Genomic DNA, 22,161 nt, shown 5'->3' on the forward strand with positions numbered 1-22,161 from the left:
CAAAGTGTACGATTAGAAACTATGGATCCTGACCAACTGCAATGCACTCAAAATCCCAAAAGCATCTAGCGTTTGCAGAGGCCATACTTGAACTTACGAGGAGTAAAATACGTAGACAGCAGGTGGCAAGAAACATCAATGAGTTGCACAGCAGGAGGCCTACTGGGATTCAGAGATGAAGTGTTGGTTCAAGTGAATAAAGCATGTGCGTAATTCTAAAATGAACATATCGCAAAACTAATGTGGATCGAAGCAATGGAAAAGCCAGTAAAAGTGCAACAGCAAAAAACACATGAACTTTGTTTTTACCATGAAGGAACTGTTTTCATACGGGCCAATCTGAGATGCAATAAAACATTGTTCATTACAGACCTCAAAAAAGGCACAGCTTTACTAATGGACTACTACTGGGTGTGGGGACAGCAAGCATTCTTGCACCTCCTGCCATCATGGAGGGGCTAATGCTCACTGGTCATGTTGCACTCTGCGATTCTCATGATCCCTGAAGTAGACCTTGCAATGGATCAAAAACCTTACCTGCCCCAACCCCAGCCATAATGGGGCCCACAGGAAACCTGTTGCAGCCCCCCATCTTGCATGTCTTACCTGAGAAAGAAAAGAACACCAAGTTGGGCAGAAAAAGAAGATCAAATTATCTGTCTCAAGACTCCTCCAAATTGCTCAAAGAAAACCCAATGAATATAGACTGTTTAGCAAAGAAGAAACATTTTTCGCATCTCTACTACTGCCGGGAGTCCAAACAGCCACAAAAGTCAAGTGGTTTCAAATTGTGCGATTGGAGGCTGTACAGCTGGTGAATGACACGGAACAAGGCCTCAACGCTATTAAGGTCGAGACCTATGCCATAAGATTGATGTCCCCCCAGAACCAATATGTGCTTGACCGGCTCACGGCGATAAAGGGGAGGGTTTGCCGCAAAATCGGCGATTCTTGCTGCACATTTGTGCCTCCAAACAACACAGAGAACAGCTCCCTGATGCAAATAATAGGGGCACTGCAAACTCTTGGATTGCACATGCAGACCAAAGCTGGCATACAGCAAGGGGATTGCTTTGATGACCTTTTCTCATGGGCACAGTCTTGGATGGGAGCAATCGTCAAGCTGTTGGTGCCTGTGATAATGTTTGTGTCGGTACTTCTCTGTACCTGCCAGTTCGACTTCGATTTTGGGCCAAAGCAGTAGCTAGCAGTGCCATGATGATGGTTTCAATTGGGATATCAAATGCACCATCAAATGCACCTCGTGGTACAAAAGACAGTGCTTTCCAAACAGATGACTCAAACAAACCGTGCATGGTAGTGATAGAGCAGCGCTTACACCCTCCTCACTACAACCTCTCCTGACCCCGAGCATTACACAGAACATTGGGTAGGTTTATCAGGGGATGAGGACTATATATATATGACTTGCACCGCCGAGGAGTATGCCCAATCTGGCCAGAGTTTGAATCGTGTATGTAGAGCATGGGTTCCGAAGGAGGGATCACCGCCTTATTTGGATGCTGAAAGATTGGAGGAGGAACGCTGGTGAGGGACAAATAAAGGTGGGCCTACAGGATAGTTTGTTAATGTAGAATTAACGAAAGGGGGAAGGTTGAGAGGGCACACAATCTACCTGCACCCTCAAGTGCTTCAGAATAAGGCAAAGGCTGTCACTGGTAATGTAAGAGACCAGGGGGGAGGAAGGTGCCCTTAAAGCTTCTACACAATCACACTATTGCATGCTTTATAGGTGCAGTGCAGTGCACATGCAGATATATTAGCAATCTTAGATATTAGCAGCCATATTGGAGCACAAAGCTTAAACACCTCATAGCAGTCAGCATCCCAGGCATAGGCCTCAAGCATAAATAAAGGAATAGGTCGTATCCTGGGCACTGATGAGAAAGGCCAGAGCTACACAGACTCATAAACCCTTCATTGTCCTAAAATGTTGCCATCCTTCGTGCCATGGGTCGAATGTGCCCTGCAAGTCTATGGGAGGAGGGATATGTGCCTTGGTGTGATACAATCCCATGAGAAGAAGGGCATGGGCCTCCAACTCCCACTATTCCTAATTCTAAGTTAGAGCACCCAGATGCCCTGACTTTAGAATTTGAATTCCAAAGTATCAGCCAGCCCCAGACCCCTGATCATAAACCTGTTGGACCTCTGATCGATCAAAAAGATCCAGAAAGCAGGACCTTCCTGCCTTCACTTATAGGTCACGTGATTTGTGCTGCAGGGTGCAGGGAAGGATGGAATTATAGCCCAGAATGAGGGTGGAAGACATTGATGAGGTGTCGGCCTGTCTGGGAGAGGGTGAAGTGTGTGAGTTAGTATGACCTCAGCATTCACCTCGGGCCCCTCTCTACTCGTACCAGGTGCACTGCTACATATATAGAGAAGTGTTGTTTACTTTGCTAAATAATTGCCTATTACTCAGCTTACAACTGATGATGAATGCAGCATCCCCCACGTGGAAGAAGATGGAGGAACAGGGCTGGGGCCAATGGCCGAGCATCCCCTATGGAACAGGTGACCTATGTATAGGGTCGCACCATTCAGCCGCATGGGATTCTACTGCATGTAATGATACACTGATGACGATGTATACCTTTATAATGTGCTGGACATGCTTATGTTGCCAGAATGTTCTGCGGCAGCAGAGTTCTTTGTTGGCGTTGTTTCCTTTTGTATGGAAATAAACCTTGTTATCCTTACAAGAGATGTATGGGGCCTTTTTCCCTAGTGGGTTGTATTTTTTCTGGTCTGAACGTCTAGAGGCTTTCCTACAGTTTATTGAAGACCTAGCTCTTTTAGTGGCTCCTCCCCCTCCCCCTTCTTGCCTCAGACAGCGCCATGATGCCTTAATTGGTGACCATGCACTCTATATATACTATATATAAACTGTAACATTACATAGCATTCACAACTTCCATACAACCAAGTCTGAAATCAAGGCGAGTCTCTCAATCACCAAACTCTATTAGACTGTACGTCTGGTAGCAAACCTGCTTTCAAATGTGACTGATACCAAGGCAGCAGCACCCAAACCAAGATTAAGTAAAGAGAGCCAGACTGTGAAGGGGATGTGTGCTAACATTTTGGGGAGGTATGTGGTGGGTGGAGTGGGAGTCTCTGCTGGAGGGAGATGGGCGTTGAAGTCTAAGTGTGGATCTGCTCATGGTTGCGGTAGAGGTTTGCCTGTAGTTGAGGGACATGTGCAGTAAAAGTTTACTGTGTTATGCACTGGTGTTTGAGGTGGGTGAATGTAGAGCGTGATGTCGCATGATAGGTGATGAATGTGTGTGTTAAAGATGCGTTTTGAAGGTTACATGTGAACTGAAGGTCATAGCAGATGTCTAAGGAAATGTGCAGTTGAAGGTTGAGTAAGTCGTACTATGGCTTATGTTGGGTGGTATGATGTTTGAAGAAGGGATAAACTGACGTTTGAGCTGACATTGGGTGAATTTGTGCTGTAGAGGAAGGTGTGCGCCAGAGTCTGAGTGTATACTTGAGGTTCAAAGGCGAGACGCACATCTGGTTACGTGAAAGCGTGCGCTGAATGAAGGTTGAGCGGTGGCCAGATTAAGTTTGAGTGAGCCTGTGTGAAGAAGGTTGAGATACGAGTTCTGCTTATGAGAGGGTGCCTGCTGCAGGGCGTTCTGAGGAGGGGGAACCATGACTGTGTGCTGAGCTGAGGGTAGACATAAGGATGCAGAAGGTAAGGGGGGACATGTTGCAATGGCTGAAGGCCCATGGAGATGGGGCACGCAACATGGTGCCTGAAAGTTATGCTCAGCCTGTGTCTGCTCAGCTTCCGCAGAGGCATGATATGTGGCATGAAATGTACCTTCAGTTTGTCATGCTCCACAAAAGAGTGTACTCAAACATGGTTACATGCTTATTTATAGGTTATTAAGACCATCCTGATTTGCAGGCATGCATATGATGTGGTGCACTTCCGCTCTCTCCCAGTAATAGTGAAACTGGTATAATAACTCAGCGACCTTTTCTTTTTTGATGTCACTGAAGTAATACATAAAGGTATTATTAAAGTCCCAACGGGCAATTGAGATTGTGATGTTCACTGTATAAATTGTGGATGTTATCACTATGATTAGAGCTATTCCACACTTGGAAATGTAGCACGCGGCTTGTACACAGTTATTATATTGCCTGTTGTACTTTGTGTGACGTCGAACGGATGAGGTGTCTCGTGTGATGTCATATTTTATGTTTAATGTTTAACATTCCCTACCCGGCGAAACTCCTGGAAACCTACGTATATAAACGAACCCAAGAACACGTAGAAAAACACTACCAGCTAGACCAAGCTCAAGTCGGTTTCAGACCGGCATGAGGAACGGAAACAGCCCTACTACATATTTCTTTTTTTGTATTTATTTTGGTTGGCTAAATTACATTAACCTTTCAAAACAAATTTCTATAAAATGCTTTAAATTACAAATCACATCATAACACATCAGGAAGAGACAAAAGAAACAACAAAAAAGTATAAAATCAACATATAAATAGTTGGACAAACTTAGTTCAAAGCAGTAGCCACAAACAAACTAAAACCTAAGCATGTAAAATCTAGTATTCCAAAATAAAATAATCTTAAGTGACTACATGTTATTTTTAAATACACTATAATGAACTTGATTTATACATAATCAATCTATGGACAATACTGAGCTCAAAAACTGCATAGTGGCTATTCTTATTGAAATTTTAGGAGTAGCAAATAATTAATTCCACAATTCATCATCTGAGCGCATCAGGTAATGTGTTTGAGTTAACTTGTGTGAAACAGTTTTCCTTTGCTTCCTCAAAGCAACACACACAATTAATAGGTGTTTTAATGTCTCTTCCATTCTAGCAATTTTGCAGAATCGACAGTACGAGGCATCAAGATGGATTAGTCCCCTTCTCAATAATATTTGGTTAGTTGGCCATAGATTCATACGACATCTTAGAATTTGACTTCTGAGTGCATTTGACGGACACTTCAATAGATAGTCAGCTGTTTCACTAAACTTTTTATGACCAAACAAAGGTCTATCAAAATCTCTTAGCAATAAGCATTTCTGTTGGGTGTAATGCCAATCCAGTTGGTATAGCTTAAGTTTAGCTTTTGTTGGATTATTAAGCAGAAGATCTAACGAAATGATCGCTTCAGACAAGTCAGAAAGTACACTGTCTCTCCAACTAGATGGAAAGGAGTGTGGGGACAACAGTAGATAATTAGCCAATATTGAAAGCAAATTATTCGTGGCAAGGCCCAATAGACATTTTCGTAAGAGACAGCATCTCTTCCACAAAACTTGAATGCGGATTGATAAAATGCCCAATTCAAGTCACAAGAGAGCAGTTGGCGGTGAGTTGGGAAGTTTGAGCACTTTTTTCCAAAATTGAGCCTACGTTCTATCTCAATACAGTTGCTTTTCAGGAAGCCAACTTTCAGCACCGTAGGTAATAATGGGGATAACTTTCTGTTGGAAAAAGGTCAGTACATGAGCACAAGAAAATTTACCAAACTTAGCCTGAAGAACCTTGGCCTGAGAAATTAAAGGAGATAGTTTAGCAGTTATACTAGCTTTATGAGGAGTATTGGCAGGAGACTTGCTGAATGCAACACCAAGATATGTATAATCGTTGACTATGGCAAGTTTTTGGTTCCACTCATAATGTTTGGATTGGTTCGATTTTCTTTTCCCCAATTCCATGATTTGGGTTTTCTTCAAATTAAACATTAGATTATTTTTGACAGCAAATGTTTCTAGTTGGTTAAGCAGAGACTGCAGGCCACTTGGAGTTTGTGAAATGAAAACCAGGTCATCCGCATAGAGAAGCCATGCGCTGACCTGGTTACCCAACTTTGGGGCATCATTTGTTACCTTCAGAAATTCAACTCCCATGTCAAGGATGAATAAATTAAACACAGTTGAAGCTAGAATGCAGCCTTGCTTAAGGCCGTGTTTAATGTGTATTATCTCTGATAGTATTCCACTCAAATTCAATTTGACCTGCATTGTTGTATTTGTGTGCAGGAGTTTTATAAGTGAAATAAGAGATTGACAGCACTGCTATCCATCTGAGACGACCTAAAAACGAACGCAGACTCAAACACAACTTCAGCCCTTATTCTACTTGACCTCTCTGCAGCCTTCAACACAGTTAGTCATGACACCCTAACCAAAAGATTAGAAGACATAGGCATAAGAGACACAGCACTATTCTGGACTAAATCCTCCCTAGCAGACAGAACAGAAACCGTATGGATTAAACCCTTCAAATCCACTGCATGAGTTAACAATTGTGGCGTGCCACAAGGATCCTCACTATCACCACTGTATTTCAACATCTACCAGACCCCGGTTATCAGAATCTTCAAAAAATGCAACATCACATGCTACAACTACGCAGATGATACTCAAATCATCTAAAAAATCAAAGACGCCCAAGCCGATCATTCAACCCTAATCGAGTATCTAAAAGAAGTCTTCAACTGGATGAATGCCAAAAACCTGAAAATCAAACCAGGAAAGACACAAATCATGATCATATCCAAACACCAAGAGAACAGAACTGCCATCCCATGGCCAGTGGAAATGGGAACCGCACCATCACCATCTAAGGTAGTAAAAAATCTGGGAATCCTGATGGACAACACCCTAACCTTAGAACCACAAATAAATGCAACAGTCAAGAAATGCTTTTGCCTCCACCACACAGCAAGAAGAATCCTACCTTTCCTCTCCTTCACGCACAAAATACTCACTATCGTCGCCCTCATCATGTCAAGAATTGACTATGCAAACAGCCTCTACCTCGGAATACCAGAGTACCTCCTAAAGAAACTACAACTGATCCAAAATACAGCAGCCAGACTATTCCTCAAACTATCAAGGAGAGAACACATCACTTCTGCCCTAAAAACACTACACTACCTCCCAGTAAAACATCGCATAACCTTCAAAACAATGTGCATAACGCACAGGGCAATCAGTGGACAAGGAGCAGAATTCCTACAATAGAAAATAACAATCTACAAGCCAACAAGACTCCTCAGGTCAAGCAACGATATCCGCCTGGAACCAAAACCATACCTCAAGAAAAAACTTAGCCTCAAAAACCTGGAACAACATCCCAAAAGAAACACCAAAGATCACCTTAAGTTTAGGAAACTACTAAAAACCTGGCTCTTCAAAACACCAGATTCATACTGAAAACCGAAACAACAGAAAAGAAAAGGGATGACTAAACTGGAGTGGAAACGGACAACTCCCAGAACCGACTGAGAACCTCCCACGTCACCTGGATGGGTGACGCCAGGTAGAGTGGAACACAAGCGACACCCATGGAGACAGAGTCAACAATCCCACCCCAATCCCACCCAACAATGGCACTCACCACTTAGTTACCACCAAGTACCACAGTGTTGTGGAATTTGTCGGGATATTGGCAATCACCACACTAGCTGAGTTGTGGACATTGCCAGGTGCGCTGGCCGTATGAGTGGGAAGGGAAGACAGGTAGGGTGGCGATCAGGACACAGGCGCAGGGGTGCTCCCGAACCCCATCTGGGGAGATTACACAAGCCCAGCTACTCAATTCAAGATAGAGATGCCAACTAACCAATTGCACTAACAATTTCTCCCCTCTGCCTACACCTCTGAAACTCTAAACCAAACACATCCACAAACCTACAGCACAACAAACCGCACAAACTTCACTACACTGCAACAACAAAACAGAAAACACACATAGACTCGCACAAACAGTACACGACGACTACCGTCCGCAAACACCCCAGGCCCAGCCAACGGACCCACCGGGCTGAGGCTGCCAACAGCACATCACTGCTCTCTTGCACATTTCCAGCTTATTCCCACTAACTCACCCCCTTTCCCTTCCTCTTTCAGAGCCGCCACAGCGCCAGGGGACCACTCCGGTGGTGATAGTGCGCGGTACAAATGTCCTTTAACATTAACATTAATTCGGGCTCAACCCAAATTGTAAATGCAAATGTTTTCCTTTTTTTTACTAGCCAGGCAGTGAATGAACTTACGACATATGGTATAATCTGAACTTCACAATGTTCACTTATTGCAGACTGGAGGTGGTGCCTGGTTTAAAGGTGAAGAATGAAACATAAGCCACTGCACAGTTGGACAAGGCACTGGGCCCACCCTGGGAAGTGAGACCAACGCTGGAATGAAATTGCACACTGAAATGGGCTGCTGGTGTATTCGAATAGCACTAAGAGGCAAGAAGTAATACACACGGCAGTGAACTAGATAGTGTATATGCCTACCCTTGTCCGGGAACATCTAACATAGGCAACTCTCATTAAATTCAGCTCCTTTGGATCGCTGGGGTATCAACATGTATGACATTCCATGCAGTGGCGCAACACCATTGAGCTGAACGAGCTTCAGCCCCCCCCCCCAAACCTCCCTGAAATGTTAGGCTATGTTGACTCGACCTGGCTGACCTTCAGAGCCAGGGCCGGACAGAGTAGGACACAGACGTTAAACGGCGCCTGTGCTTCGCTGTTAGAAAAGGCCCAGCAATTTCTAATGTAAAGCATTTACTTGTTATTTTCGGATGCTCATTTTAATCTAACGTTATAACAATTAGGGATGTAACGGTATACCGTTAAAGATACCGTGAACCACTTAATTGAACAATAATAACCGTCACATTGTTTATACCGTTATACCGTTCATACCGTTAAGTGTGCTTTTCAATCTGATTTGGAAAGGCTGCAGTAAGCAAGTGCTGCGCAGTCTTGGTCTTGCACTGTTGGATGTGCCGTCTGCCAAGTAGTTTCAGTTGGAGCAGTTTTTAATGCCATTCCATAAGCCACACGTGCCTGACACAAAATCAATATGTTAGCAATAGGAAGAATAGATACAGTGCTATGAAGGAAAAGGGTTTACTTTGGGGTGGCGGCTTTGGGGTTTATATATTTATAATGGATAATGTTCTCTAAACATATGGCACTGCGAAATTCACTCATCTGTCGGTATTCCCTGCTGCCATACCAAAGGGTAAGATGTCCGTGATTACTGAACACCTTTTGGCCCGCAAGTAAACTAAAGGCTGTAACGTAAAGAGAGAGTGCGTGTCTGTGTATGTATGCGCAAAAGCGTATACTACCATCAGCCTCCATTGATCTGCGGCATGCAGGTTATCAAGATGGCAGCATGTTCATCTTCACCAGTAGCCAGTGGGGGAGCAAAAAGCCTAAATGACCACTTAAGAAAAGCTATTCAGTTTGCTTTGCCAGTTGCAGCAGGCCCCCCGACCCCCTCTCCACACGTGGTTTGTGTTTGGTGGAAGCAAGGCATTTCAGTGGAAAGTATGTTGAAAAGCCCAATTCTGGCCCTGGGTGCCTGGTTTTGTTTGTGATGATAAATCTGTCAATTTATGACCTTTTAGAAAATATTTGTTAAGATTAGTTACCTCCACCTGCTATACCGCGATAACCATGATATACCGTCATTTGGCAATAAGGTTATCGTACCGTCATAAAACTAATACCGTGACACCCCTAAGAACAATTCGGTTCAATTTGTGTAAGGTTGTCTAGAACAACCGGTTTTTACAATAAATACAAAAAAGGTGTAGTATTTCACTGTTAGCGGCTGCATTCATACGCAGACAGTTTTAGGCAATTGACATCCTGATGTGGGGTTAGTACTTGCATGCCAGGGGAGTGACTGGAAGGGCAGGGGGGACAGGAGACAGCTCATTCACACAACAATCTGTGGTTTCAGACATGAAGGAGAGCTAACTGACTTTAGCATTGAAGCGGCACTAGAATAGTCTCATTGGAATGAGTAAAGAGGTTAGATGCCCTGAACACAAGTACGCTTGGCCCACTCCCCCACCATTTGAAAGTTTAGCACACCCTGAAATGTAGGTTTCGTTGCACCCCTGATTACACGCCCCGGGGTTGTCTGCAAATCGCGCAAAGTTCATTTATTTTGGTACGTGTCCACTCTTCCATCCCAAACGTTTTTAAGATTTAATTTGGCAACACAATCGTCATGGGAACCAGTATTTTGATGCTGGGTCTTAGTTGTGCTTTTTTAAATTTGCCACCAGGGTTATTATTTTATGTTAAATCGTGCTGTGTTAGGTGGCCCTGTGCTGTGTCATGTTGCACGCTATGCTCTGTTACTTGGGCATTTTCAAAGCTCTAGTTGCTCCAGGTTGCATGGGCTCTGAGCATTTTTTTTTCCATCCATGGTTACATGCTTTTGTAACATAATGACAGCATATGCACACCTTATAAATGTACATTTTCCACTACTGTTAATTATTTCATTATACACGGCAGCCTCCAATACCAGTACAAAGCCGGAAAAGAATGTTCTTATTAGAGGCCAGTTGTGACATCACTACTGACCAGTAACAAGCATATGACATCACTATTGCTCTAGAATCAGGGATCATGCTTCAGTTATGATGTCACAATGCTTGCTGCCCGGACCAGCAGAGAGAGGAATTCCAGCTGTCACTGCAGCACCTAATTACAGCTGTGACAGGCGTTTACAAACTCCTTGCTTGTAAATTCGCTACCTCGGACACTTCAAGCCGTTTAATGATAAGGAACTCTGTATGGTAGCGTGTTCATGTTGTGCACCTCTGGAGTTAAACACATTAGAGCAGGAATCTGACGGCATTGCTTATTTTAAAGCACAAAACGAAAACGTTTTAGATACAATTTATTAAACTGCTAAAATTAATGTTCTGCAACCCTTTAGAAGTTGAATATTAAGTGAGTGCTTTTCTTAATCCAAACAGACTCCGCGTTGAATATATATGAGCAACTTGAAGCTCGGTCACAATACATTAAGCAAGAGGCCAGGCATTAAAGGGGCTGGCAGTGTATGGCCATGTGTTATAAGGAATCAGATGTCCCTTACCATACGTAAAAGGAATATTGCAAGTCACATTTAGAAAATATCAGGTTACATGTATGTGTGACCCCACATTATACCAAGGAACCACTGAGCAGTTCCCATGTGTGCATGCCCTCGTGATGAAGTATGCTAACAATGACATCTAAAGCGCCAGCATGCATGTACTCTTGGCTTTACTACACATCATGTTGAAAAAAGGTCACAACTGACAACGCACCACAGTAAAGTTATTAGTACTAATCAGTAATAGGCAATGATTCCATGTATCGGTATTCAGCAATACATTTTACCCAGGCGTCACATTAAATATTCTCAAACATGTTCTACCTGAAAGTTGCACAAAAAGTAACATTTTCAAAAAAGTTTCAATAGAAAGATGCATACACACCCCATGCACGCAAACGTTGCCAGACAGTTAAACATTTAAAGTGCGCCATATGCGGAGAAAGGCTCATCTGTACTTACCAAACAAAAGCCGTGGGAAAAATAAAGCCGTCCGCTGGACCCTGGGCTTATTTTCCGAACTTGAAAGGGAAGTGTTCCTTTTCCAGGCTGCAGGAAGCTTTTGGGCGGGCTGGTGAAAGGAATGTAACACGATCCTTCAGGCTGGGTGCAAAACTATTTTTTTTCCCAGTCAGATACACTGTTCTTCAGAGGAGTAATTATCATGTGGTGAGGCAGACCAGGGCTCGGCTTTCAGCTGATAGGAGCTCTAGGGGGTTTCCTGTTTACAAAGCCAGACACCAACAGTGAGGCGCTGTCTGTGCATGTGTGCCCTCGGCCGCTTCCCTTTCACGAGGCGAGGAGCGCGCTGTAAAAAAGGAAACAGGCCAACCAGTGCCGTTAACGTTCCCTGAAGCACGGGTGAGAGTGCCCTCTAAAGTGCTGACGTGTAGTGGCGGGTCAATTGTATGTGAACGAGAATTATGCTGCCAGCTAATGATCATTACTCTGTAGAGTAACAACACACTATAGCACTCACACGAATGTGTTATAGCACCAAAACCAATATATTTTCTTGCTGTCGTGTAGACCTTTTCAAAGTCTGTGGTGAAATCAAGACGGACCCATTATGTTATAATTTTCTAGCTTTTATGTCAGTGAAACCGTACTGACCGGAAGCAGAATGGCGTGGCAGACAGGTGGGGCCATCAAAGACCCATCCTCCACTGTGAGAAAATGAGCCACGGTGCATTCACTCAGAGGCAGCCAAGGTAGCCTTTCTAGACACTGGGCTTTCGACTATATCCATTGTCGTGTTGGTAGTATACTGGATAATGTGCCAGTCATCAACATCTGTAAATGCCCACAGAGCGCCGCAGAGTGGGCATTTGCAGAGTTTGGATTGGCCTTGCCCGCTCAGGCCCTTTCCATACGCCTCTGAATATTAGTCTTCTTGGAGTTTTGTGGCTGTACGTAAATCCACGAACGTCAATAAAGCAAAATGTCAGGGGTGATGGAAGTGGCATCAAAAGCCGAATGTCGGGCATTTTATAACGAAGATGCAGCCTAAACTTAAACGAGAAAGGTCTTCCTGGCAAGAGCGAGAGAAATAAAATGCATCTACTTTGGCGCTTGCTTGCTTGCTATCGTGCTAAAAAGTGGCATGTGTCAAGTTGCGGAGCGGGCCCTAAAGGGCATATTTTTTCCTGGGCCCTCATGAGCTCCCTTCCTTTGCTCTGGACTAGCTACTACACTGTAAACATGTTAATTACATTAAATGGTTTCCAGAAGAAATACAAAAAAAACAGTGCGTCGCTAGTTTTGTACGCTTGTTTCATTCTCTGGAATGTGTAGTTGGGTGGAATGCTACCAGCAGCATTCATGTTGGGTCTGGCATTCAAGGCTCAGGGTCTGTTTGTTGAATTGAGGTTGGGGTGACTGATGAGGCAAGAGCTGCCTGCTTTGGGTGGATGTTCTTGGGTTGCCACTGTAGGTGAGTTCACTTTGAAGCTGTTGATGAACAGTTTTACTCAATTGAGAGACTAACCCAAGCCCAAAGTGGCCTTGATGGCAGTGCCCAAGGCTGGGCAGTGCCTCTCATCAGGGGAGAGCATAGATAACCACAATGTCAGTGGCTACATAAAATGAGGCGTCTGTTCAACTCTTACGTCCCTGTTGGGATTAGAAAGAAACGAAAGAGGAGAAATGTAAAAAGGACAATGTTTCTTGTGCAGTATACCGACCATGATCAGAAGTCAGATCATCACAAGCCACCTGTGCAGCCTGGGCTTGGGCAATCTGGTGATTAGGGTAGAGGGGAGGATGGTGATCTCTGTATGTTCAGAAGATTGGCTACCAAGTGCCCAAAGCTGTGATGGGCAATCCCAAAATGGCGAAGGGGACTAGGTCCAAGAGGGCGAAGGAGACTAGGTACGGTCAAGTCAATATCAATTCTGAATTGTTACCTACGAGACTTGTGCCACCCCCTGGGCTATAGAGGCTCCAAGGAAACCATGTTGACTAAATAAGTTAAGACATTCACTGTGCATAATAGTAATTGGTTTTACTCTGAGGTAAGAATAAACGAGTTAAGTCTTTTTAACGGTATTAAAAGATTAAAAAATATTTTTCATGAACATCTGATTATGTTCTTCGTTCATATATAAGATAAAAACCTACATGTGAAATAGATGGAATCACTGTCTGAATCTATTTGCGTATTTACCAGCATAAGACTTTATTACCAGTAGAGCCTGGTCCTCAGATGTACACCAAAGGATGAGCTTTCTCCTGTCTTTTGGAAACAGTGAGGGTGACTATAGGGTGAATAACACATTTTTTAAATAGGTGAACAAAATGAGCACACCTTACAGCTGCAGTCTGAAAAAAACATTCTGGTACCCATTCATCTAGTTGACTGGCTTCCTCATGTACCGCCCATCAGAATCGCCCAATGGGGCTGTAGGGGCCAGGACAGGGTGTGGAACCCACCAATCACTGAATTACTGGAACGCAGACTGGCATCACTGCTTTCCGCCCCCTAGTGGTTGGGGCGGCAGTGTTCCGAGGAGAGAAATCAGATACCGCAGTGCTGCTGGATACTGTTGTGAAGGAACATGCAATTCCTAATGTCAGTAACGAGTTGAATTCTGTCATGAGCGTCGTCTAGAACACCGCCACTTCCTTGCAGCTGTCCACAAACACTCCGGGCCTGATTTACAGAGCCGCTTTTCAATGGGACAATCCCATTGAAAAACTCTTTGCAAATCAAGCCCTCCAAATGTTCGTTCCTTCAAAAACAGTGGTCAAGTTCTAGCGTGCAACCATTATTCCCCAATGGGGGAACTCTTGTTGTGAAAGGAGCAGCCTTAAACATCTGTCAAATAATGTTTGTATACATTGGGGTGGGGCCAAGCCTGATTTGCATATGGTCTTTCCCTTCTGTAATGGCTTGGCAGGCGAAGAACGGTGGTCTGGAGGGTTGCCCAGAGCATTGCCAGTGGTTAAGATTAAGTCTAAACCTTCCAGCCATCACCTCTTTGTTTTTGCTATGTCACCCCGAGTGGGACGGGTATGCCCAGACGTGGGTCCCGTGCCTGCTGGGCCTAGAGACCCAAGCTACTCCTCACTGATGAGCCCCAACAAGGGCGAAACATGTTTGGGGATGCTTGTGGTCTCGTGCAGAAGGGATGTGGCCTAGCAGTTCGGGCTGGACTGCCCCTTTTGGGGTGGGGCCAAGCCTGATTTGCATATGGTCTTTCCCTTCTGTAATGGCTTGGCAGGCGAAGAACGGTGGTCTGGAGGGTTGCCCAGAGCATTGCCAGTGGTTAAGATTAAGTCTAAACCTTCCAGCCATCACCTCTTTGTTTTTGCTATGTCACCCCGAGTGGGACGGGTATGCCCAGACGTGGGTCCCGTGCCTGCTGGGCCTAGAGACCCAAGCTACTCCTCACTGATGAGCCCCAACAAGGGCGAAACATGTTTGGGGATGCTTGTGGTCTCGTGCAGAAGGGATGTGGCCTAGCAGTTCGGGCTGGACTGCCCCTTTTGGGGTGGGGCCAAGCCTGATTTGCATATGGTCTTTCCCTTCTGTAATGGCTTGGCAGGCGAAGAACGGTGGTCTGGAGGGTTGCCCAGAGCATTGCCAGTGGTTAAGATTAAGTCTAAACCTTCCAGCCATCACCTCTTTGTTTTTGCTATGTCACCCCGAGTGGGACGGGTATGCCCAGACGTGGGTCCCGTGCCTGCTGGGCCTAGAGACCCAAGCTACTCCTCACTGATGAGCCCCAACAAGGGCGAAACATGTTTGGGGATGCTTGTGGTCTCGTGCAGAAGGGATGTGGCCTAGCAGTTCGGGCTGGACTGCCCCTTTTGGGGTGGGGCCAAGCCTGATTTGCATATGGTCTTTCCCTTCTGTAATGGCTTGGCAGGCGAAGAACGGTGGTCTGGAGGGTTGCCCAGAGCATTGCCAGTGGTTAAGATTAAGTCTAAACCTTCCAGCCATCACCTCTTTGTTTTTGCTTGTATACATTGAGGAACATTAATATGGAATCTTCATTGATTATTCTTACAGCATACAATTACACATGTGTACTAAAGGAATATCAACCACTGAGGGCCTAAGAACCAGCATATATGTTGCAGTGTGCACATTTGTCTGGAATAAATGTATTTTTGAAGGCAACCATTTTACCACCATTTTCTGGTACAGAACTACTGGACAACATCATTTGTGTTAAAAATAGCTCAGATTTTGGGAAGTCTCCCTTCCTCGGAGCACTTGCAATCATGGAAGTGGTCCACCGCACATGCCGGCTAGGAAGGCACGTGCCAGTAACTGGATCCATCAATCAGCACCCTGGCATCTCAGTTTTAAGCACAGTTACTGATGCCATCAAAAGCCATCAAAAGCCAGTCGGAGGTTTCACAGCTTCCAGGTGACAGTTCACCACCTGCTACACATTACATCCCTCAACCATCTCATGTAGCGAGTCTTACCTGTGTTGGAGTCATTTTCACAGTCCAAACTATCCCCATGACTTCTATAGATGTGTGAGACCCACTCCCCACAAAACGTTCATCACCCTCTCCGACAATCGCCCATGTATTTATTTATTTAGCCATTTGCCATGATCTCCATTGATTTCAATGTGATCACCCAGAGAGAACAGCCGGGTTCCGCCGCGATGAAGACTCGATAGGTTGCGATATGTGTGCAGTATTTTCCCTTCATATTGTTACAGAGTATCCCACTATGCTGCTCATCACTCACAGTGAGGCTGCCATCATGGTGGCAGGCAGGGGCGGATCAGCAGCTGTCCACACTACTGAAGGGTGGCTGTCATTGATGGCAGCACTCAGAGTTGGGAAGTTCCTGTGGGGGGAGCAGCAGGTAGCGCCTGGTCATGCTACTAAAGGGAGATTATTAAAAGCAGGCAGGGGAAGGTCATTGCCAAAGCCATAAACACATCAAATAAAACTATAGAGTCCACCAGAACAAAAGGGAAAGGAGCATTGGATGCAACGCTGCACCACTACCAGTCCTACACAGGAAACAACATTCAAATACTGTGCAAACAAATGCATATCCATCACTTCAGCCAGGATGCAACACAGGTGGCCTCATTAGAAAGAGAAAGAAAACGGCCTTTTTAGGTTGGATTATGTGGACCTTGAGATATCATTGCAACAATGTATGTCAGGATCTCCTACTTCAGTAGTTATTGCTGTAGTAGGTCTTTTAAACAAAATATTTAACATTGGAAACTTGAATGTGATTTTAAAGTCTGTTTTGATATGACCGTAGGATACGATTTGTTTGTGCTGATTAATATGAATAACTTTTGTATGTTTGTAACTAATTTGTATTTGTAAATTTGGCAAAAGGTCGAGCTATTTTAACCAATGCAAATACAGTTGTTTTAAAAATTGTATTGAAATGAGAGACTGGTTTTCCAAACTCAGTGGCTAACCCCTTACCAAATACTCAATATTGGGTCAAATGTGCAATAGCGTTTTTGTAAGAAATTTGGCAAAGTGTGCAAAATAAAAAGGAAACAGCACTGGTCGTCTGAGGGGGAGCAAACTGGTAAATCTGTATGCGATTAGGCTAATTAAGTCCTTTTTACGGACAGGACCAATTACCCCTGAGCAACAAATGGCATGCCTGAAAAATTGCATCAGGATGTGAAAAGCACAGGAAGAGCATAACTTTAACATGGGTGTAAATAACACACAGCTGATTGCACGTATGTTGCGGCTGCCCTCTCCTAAGAAAGAGCAAGCGGGAAGGCCATCCGCTCTGCGTGTACACGGTGGCTGGCCTGACAGTGAATCCCTACGGGTGGAACGGATCCAAGCCTTTCCACTCGCATCAATATGAGATGCGTGTAGAGATGCTGGTACATTCTCTGTCCGGAGCAGGAGTAAGACGTGGAGTGGACTTTATGCTGCATCCCCATGCACTGTTAAGAATATATGCGCCCAAAATGCCCCAGAAGGAACCTACAGGGTAATTCATGGAATCAAGTGCACGCGGCTGGCCGCGTGGGCCAAAACTCATTTCCACACACCACGTATTCATGGATTTCCCCATCCATATCCAGCCGTGGCATAGCGTGGTGCAGAGACCATCCAGCGGCGCCAGTTATGCCCCAAACCCCGCCCCTTGCGGCAAAAACAGCCGCACAAATCTCCTACATGACGCAAAGGCCAGTGGACCAACATACAGACCCCCAACAATGAAATTGCGCTAAAAACGCCACTCACCCCACTCGCGCCAGCCCAATCACGTGTAAAACTCCCCGTGTACCCCTCGGAATATGCGAACCCCGTTCGCACCAGCCCAATCGCGTGTAAAACTCCCAGCGCACCCCTCGGAATACGCTAACCCCGCCCCGCCAGCCCAAATGCGTGTAAAACTCCACACGCACCCCTCAAAATACACGTACCCCGCTCGCGCCAGCCCATTCGTGTGTAAAACTCCCCACGCACCCCCTGCAATACGCGTACCCTGTAACCCAAATTGCGTGGAAAAAGTCCCCCCTGTGGTGTGGGCTGGCTGCGGGGCATGGTCAGGGTGGATGGGCTGCCTGCGGGTCATGGTCAGGGGTGATGGGCTGGCTGCGGGGCATGGTCAGGGGTGTAGTGCCATCCCCGGTGTTGTGGGCTGCCTGCGGGGCATGGCCAGGGGTTTTAGGGGTGTCCCCTGTGGTGCGGGCTGCCTGCGGGGCATGGTCAGGGTGGATGAGCTGCCTGCGGGGCAGTAACATTCACTTCAGATGATATCTTCTGTGATGGACCCATTTGGGTGGTAGAGATTTTCATTCATTTGGATCCGTCAGGTAGTCAATGCTGCCTATTTCATGACTGTGTGGACAGCGCCAGCTCTGGGTGTGCTCAGGGGATGCTGAGGCCCTATTGGGGTGAATATTTGGCTCCAACCCACGTTGTGTGGGAGTTGCCTAGCGGCGCCCTGGGCCAGTAGTACTGGTGTACTGGTTTATCCTGGCAGCGCAGTGCTACCCAGAGTCTGAGTACAGGGGGAGCCTGGAAGAGTAGCCCAGTTCGATGTGGTAGGCCCCTGGAGGGGGAGTCAGGGAGCTGCCAGCCCATTTCAGCCTGGGATGGTGGGTTGATCTCTGGGTGTAGGCTCTGAAGGTGCTTGGCCTGCATCTAGGCACTTATCTGGAGGAATGGACATTTGCTGGGTGTGTGTGCTGTTGGGAGCAGTAGCCACGCTTAAAGCATTTTGTATTGAGAGATTGGTACACTGGCTGTCAAGGAGTTCCCCCCTTCTCACCTGAGTCCGATCTTTGCTGGATTTCTTGGTCGATGCTTTCTTGCAGACGGATCGGGTCTTGAATAAGGCTGCACAAGTCTCTTCTGACTCCAGCGTGCGTTCAAAGTTCCGGGATGCAACGATCCAGGAATCCGGGAAATTAAGAAAGTGCACTACTCGGCACACGAGTCCATGAAGTAAGAAAGAAAGGAGAGGGACTAGGAATGGAGTTAGTAGGGACAGAATCAGGGAAGCAATACCGCAAGCTATGGAGCACACCTCTGGTCGCTACTTCGCAATAGCATTGAGACGCGCGGATCCGCAGAGGGCGTGGTCTATTAATAGAACACGCTATGTCCAACGTGTAGAGCGAGGATGGTGTTTCACGCTGGACGGCCATGTTGGGAGTACCAGGGAGTGCAAGCCCCGTTGAGACAAGGACCAGGAAGTCCAAAAGGGGTGCGTTCTGTAGGTCATGACAGCATGCCTCCTCCGAAGACCCATTCCTCCAGGTTTGCCCGGGCGTATGCGGTGACATTTTCTGAGCAGTCGAGGGACCTTGAGATTAGAAAGTGGTTCTCAGGTTCTTTCACTAGGAGGATATCCCTTCCATTCAACCAGGTATTGAAGCTGACCCCGTTTATACCTGGAGTCGCATATTCGGGACATTTCATATTCCAGTTGGTTGTCGACCAGCAGAGGAGGGGGTCTGCAGGATTTCCGGGAGGATTGGATGTAGGCTTTTTTTTTTCAGTAATATTTTTATTGAGTTTTACAACTTAAAAAAATATTAGAAACAATAGCCTTTTTCCCCCTTCCCCCAACCTCCTCCCCCCGGGATATACCATCCATTGTTGATTTATTCTTGCAAGCTCAGTGTCTTATCTAAACATATCAAGAATTCTTATTTTGTGCGGGCACCATTGTTCCATGTAGTCACTTTGCAGGTATTCCAACTTGTCCGACCATTCCTCCCTGAATTTCTGATAATTCCCCTGCAAATTGTAGGTGATGTGCTCCATAGTTATGTGGGACCATGCTCTGCGTATCCAGTCTATCGCATTGGGCGGGGTATTTTGCTTCCAATTTTGGGCTATCTCCAGCCACGCCCCAATCAAAAGTCCCATAAAGTTTCTTTTCTGTGTTTTGGTGAGAGTTTTGTCCTTCGGGTCCCAGATCCCACAGAGCCACACCTCTTCTCCCAGAGCCCCAGCCCCTTGGAATATTGAGCTCATGTGATTCTTCACGTCGGACCAATATTGTTGTAGTTTTGGGCAGTCCCACCAGATATGTCTCCAGTTTCCTTCTCCTCCGCAAGCCCTCCAGCATATGTTGGGGGAGTCACAGAACATCCCGTGGAGCCTCTCTGGTGTGTAGTGCCATTGCAGGAGGATTTTCATCCACATTTCTCTTGAGTGGATCGCTCTCGTAAGCTTGGAGATCATCTCCCACGTATACTCCCATCTACTCCTTGGAATCAACCTTTTCAGAGTCTTTTCCCATTTCTTTATATAGAGCCAGGCGACCTTCTCCTCTGTGGAGTTAATGAGCTTGTATGTGTTCGAGACAAATTTCTTTGTCCCGTCATTTGACAAGATGTATTGTTAGAACTGGGTTAATTCTCTGGTGGCAGCCTGTCGTATTCTAGGTGTGTCAAGCCAGTGATAAAGATGGTCATATCTATACCTATCCTTCCCCTCCAGGTGCAACAGGCTAGTACAGTCTTCAAATGACCTGATTTGTTGGTCCCGATACATGTCCCCAACCATATAACAACCTGCTTCTTCCCATTTTTGAAAAGCCTTTTTCTCCAGCCCCGGAGGGAATTCCGGGTTTCTAAATAGTGGCATGAATGGGGCTGGGTCTTTTGTCAGAGTGCCTTTCTTAGTTGCTCCATCCCATATTTCCAGTGCTGCCTGCATGATTTCACTGATGTGTAGATTTGGATGTCTATGTGTCTTCCCTGCCCATAGCATATGTCTTGTTGGGGTGGTTGCCACTGCCCGATCTTGGGCTACCCACAGTTTTTGGGACACCTCCACAATCCATTCCCTCAGTACCCATAGTTGGGATGCCTCGTAATATCTCCTAAAGTGAGGTAATGCACATCCTCCATCTCTTCGGGAGGCAGTTAGAACCGAGCTTGAGACTCTAGGGGTTTTTAATTGCCAGATATATCCTTTGACTGCTTTCATTAATGATTTAAATAATGTCCTTGGGAGTCTTATTGGTAGGGCTTGAAATAGGTATAATATTTTGGGTAGTATGGACATCTTGATTACCGTTATCCGTCCCCACCATGATATTGATAATGGGTTCCATCTTCCCATGTCCCTTTTGATTTGTTCCAGCAGATTCGGGAAGTTTTGTGAATATAGTTGCTGGATTTTATGTGTCAGGGTGATACCCAAATATTTGGTTCCCGACGAAGCAATCCTCAATTGGAGGTCTTCTGCTGTCGAGTGAATTCGAGTTTTATCGCCTGCAAGTATCAGGATTTCTGATTTCTGCCTGTTTATCTTAAGGCCAGAGATGGACCCATATTTGTCTAACTCCTGCATCAGGTTGGGGAGGGAGTTTACAGGATCCCCCAATGTTATCAGCATATCGTCTGCATATGCAACTGTCTTGTGGGTGAGTCCTCCCATGTCTATACCCTTTATAGTTTGATTGCCCCTTATTCGTGTCAGGAGTGGTTCCAAGAAAATTGCATACAGCAGGCGAGACAGTGGGCATCCCTGTTTCGTCCCTCTTTCGATGAGTATCTTGTTGGATAATGACCCGTTCACCGCTACCCTAATATTGGGGGAATTATAATTAGCTTGTACCATTTTAATAAATGTTTCTCCTATGCCCATTTTCTCCAGTATTTGAAATAGTAGGGACCATTCAACTCGGTCAAACGCCTTTTCTCCTTCCAATGTCAGTATCACCAACAGCGTGGATGTAACTCCTATTTTTTCCACTATGTGGAGAACCCTCCTTATGTTATCATGAGTTTGTCTTCCCGGGACGAAACCTGACTGATCATGATGGATCAGTTTCGGGAGCACCTGGGTGAGTCTGTAGGCCAAGGTTTTAGTATATAGTTTCGCGTCTAGGTTTATCAGAGCTATGGGTCTATAGGAGGATGGTAGTTTGGGGTCCTTCCCTTGTTTGTGGATCACCAGCATCTTAGCCTCATTCATCGTTGGGGTAATATAATGTTTATCTTTGAAAGAGTTATATAACTCTGTCAGAGTCGGGGCCAATATATCCCTGTACTCTTTGTAGAATAGAGCCGTATATCTGTCTGGACCTGGGGCCTTATTTCTGGGGAGATCTCTAATTGCCTTATTGACTTCTTCTATTGTTATGTCGCCCTCTAATTGGAGTTTCTCTGTGTCAGATAGCCTTGTAAGTTCCACCCCCTCCAGGTATGTTCTTTGGAGATTCTCGTCCGGATGGTCTGAGGAGTACAAAGTTCTGTAGAACCGTTCCAAAATCTCCCCC

The 22,161-nt window shown here is 45.5% G+C and overlaps 1 protein-coding gene across 3 annotated transcripts in view; it reads right to left on the minus strand.

The window, feature by feature from the left end:
* Window positions 1-11,736, minus strand: part of TFPI (tissue factor pathway inhibitor) — a 337,344-nt gene extending 325,608 nt beyond the window's left edge. The window contains exon 1 of one of the 3 annotated variants that reach the window (XM_069615771.1): window positions 11,412-11,736. The gene's annotated coding sequence lies outside the window, so the exon portion shown is untranslated. Of the gene's footprint in view, window positions 1-8,743; window positions 8,888-11,411 lie in introns of those variants that run through there. The other 2 variants (XM_069615772.1, XM_069615773.1) reach the window with 2 other exon arrangements.
* Between the last annotated feature and the right edge of the window lie 10,425 nt (window positions 11,737-22,161).

This window comes from Ambystoma mexicanum, chromosome 9 (genome assembly GCF_040938575.1).
Source record: "Ambystoma mexicanum isolate Mex_15411 chromosome 9, UKY_AmexF1_1, whole genome shotgun sequence".
In the NCBI taxonomy this organism is placed as follows: Eukaryota; Metazoa; Chordata; class Amphibia; order Caudata; family Ambystomatidae; genus Ambystoma; species Ambystoma mexicanum.